Genomic DNA, 2,907 nt, shown 5'->3' with positions numbered 1-2,907 from the left:
TTCTGGGAGATGTAGGCTAAAGACCTTCACCGTAAAAGAGGCGGAGGTGAAGTGATTTGCCCAGGATCACCCAGCTAGTTAGCACCTAGGGCAAAATCTGAACTCGCCTCTTCCCAACTCTAAGTCCAGCCCTCGTCCCCTACCCAAAAGGAGCCTCCATTCAGATAGAGGACCGAACTGGTACGGATCAAACTACCGCCAGCCCGAATAAGTCCCAACACCGACGGGCGAGTGCGTGCAGGCTAGTGTGGGAGGGACCAGGAAAGCCGGAGCCTGGAGGACGGCTCCTGGGCAAAGGCGCGGAGGTGGGAGATGAGTCAGCCCTTTCGATGACACAGCCTGGCGGGCGCGGTGCGGCCCCCTGGGCACTGGACCAAGGCAGACACGGTCCTGCCCCCAGCGGAGCAGAGGCTGAGACGGGGAGGGAGTCCCAGGCATGGGGGGCCCAGGCAGCGTCCCGGCCCCTCTCGGGTCTGGGGTCTTCCCTCCACCACTTACTCCCCACCTCCCCCCCCATGTAGCTTGCACACTTGTGACCGTTACATTCATCGAGTCCGGAGAGCCTGGAAGCTTACGACCCGCGATGCCCCAGCAGGTCGCCAGCCCCTGCCTGGCACATAGTAGGCGCTTCCCGAGAGGTACACGAGGCTTGATGACTGACCCATCCTGGTTGATCTGCCTGTTCCTTCCGGACACTCCGGAGGAGGGTGTGGGGGGGGGAACTGCCCCCTCCCCAAATGCCTGCTGGATCCCAGTGTCGGGTCTGAATACGCTTGGCTACACAGGCTGGAACAGTATGGACAGGAGTGCAGACAGTGCGGCAACCCAGCATTCATTTAGCTATCCACAGTCAGTCCTGTGAGAGGAGGCCGTGGAAGGACGCCCAAGGGCTGACCATGGTGGAACGGATGTGTAGGGCCATCATACCGGGAGAGCACTGGAAACCCCCTCGGTGTGACATGGACCCCTATGGCGGTCAGTCTGGTCAAGCCTGTGAAACTCTTCCCCAAATAATGGTTTTAAAAGCAGAAAAGAATTGCAGAGAAAACCAATTGTAACAAAATACTGCTATCAACATCTTTTTGAAAAACCAAGGTCAAGGATGCTGTTAGGAAACCCAAGTCTGAACCCTCTGATCTGTCCCCACACTCGGGAATAAGGCTGGGGTTCGAGGAAGTGGAACACAAGGAGTAACAAAGCCCTGCCCTCTCTCTACTCAGGCTTATAACACTGGCTGCCCCCCAGCCTGGAGCGCTCTTCCTCCTCCCTGGCCTCAACCTGGGCTTCCTGGCTGCCTTCAGTCTCTGCTAAAATCCCACCTTTCCTGGTCCCCCTCCATGCTAGGGTCTTCCACCCGAGATGGTCTCCGGTTTCTCCTGTCTACCTTGTTTGGATTTAGGTTTTCCCATGTGGGCTCCCCCATTAGACCGTAAGCTCCTTGAGGGGAGGGTCTGTTTTTCCCTCCACTTGTATCCTCAGTGCTTAGCAAACAGTAAGTGCTTGCTAAATGCTTGTGGATTTGATTTGGAAGAGAGATGGAGACAGAGAGAGGGAGGGATGGAGAAGGAACAGTGAGAGAGAAGGGGGGAGGGACACAGAAACTGAGACAGTCCCAAGGTGGTGCCGCCACCAGACCAGGACAGCTAGAGACAGCCTGGCCTTGTTGGTCTCAAAACCATCCCTACTCCCAGCGGCCCATCTTTAATGCCTCTTCTCTTAAAGCTCGAGGCACTGACTCTTCCAGGCCTCACCAGTTCAGGGACTTCTGGCCATGCCATGCAGGACTCAGGACTAATTCGTAATCTTTATGACCCCTTGGGGAGGCGAGAAACCCAGTTGGAGCCGGTGGCCCTGCCAGATTTTGGGGCCACGTTTCTCTGGGCTCCACACTGTCCGAACAGTTCCCTGGAGGGGTCTGTGGGTGGGAGCTGGGCTTGAGAGATGTTGTCTGCTGCGGAAGCTTTTCTTGCTTCCAGCCGGCTCCCCTCCTCTGCTCGTGGGTCCGAGGACCAGAGATCCCATTCTGGGATCTCCATCCACGGACGCTGAGGTCGACTCCTTTCTCAGGAAACGTAGAAAGAGTAGAGAAAGGGCATGGTGGGAATGAGACCTTGGCTCCCGAAGTCTCCAGACATTTGTTCCTATTTCCTGACCCCAGCCTGGCTGCCCTTAGCCTTGGAAGGGGAGGGGCCGGTTTCTAGGTCGCCTCCCTAGCAGAGACCCAGAACCACCAGCACGACAAATGAGCTTCCCTTGGGGAGGGGAAAATCTTCAGTCTGGGGCACTACCCACAAGCTAGCCCACCCCCAGCTTCCTCCTGTGACCCACACCTGTACCCCTCCCCCTCTCTCCCCATCCTGCTCTCACTCACTTCTGCCCCTCCTCCAGCCCCTGGGACCCCTGCCCACCCCTCCCCCACTGCTCCTACCTTTGTCTCCCCTCCTCCTGTCCTCTTCCCCTCGCCCTTCCTTGGCCCTCTCTGTCCCTCTCCAATCTTCTCCCTTTCCCCTCTTACTGCACCTACCTCTTCCTCCTCTTTCCCTTCTGCTCCCCCTCGTAAGGCGCTACGGTCTCTAATCTCTCTGTTCCTCCATCCAGAATCTTGCAAGAGCTCTGGTAAGCAAAGTCTTTTCGATTTTACGCACACACACACACTTCGTGGTCCCGAAGAGTTGGAGTTTCATGGTCTCTTCAGGACCATGAAGAGTCAGACACGACTGAAAAACAGAATGGCAAAGATACTGGAGTGGTTTGTCTTCTCCTTCTCCAGCTCATTTTATAGATGAGGAAACTGAGGCAAACACTTAAGTGACTTGCCCAGGGCCACACAGCTGTAAGTGTCTGAGGCCACATTTGAACTCAGGAAGATCATCTTCCTGACTATATACAAATACACACACAGCACAC

The sequence above is a fragment of the Vombatus ursinus genome, unplaced genomic scaffold (genome assembly GCF_900497805.2).
Source record: "Vombatus ursinus unplaced genomic scaffold, bare-nosed wombat genome assembly UNPS02014417.1, whole genome shotgun sequence".
Taxonomy (NCBI): Eukaryota; Metazoa; Chordata; class Mammalia; order Diprotodontia; family Vombatidae; genus Vombatus; species Vombatus ursinus.
Note: the sequence above shows the minus strand (reverse complement) of the source record.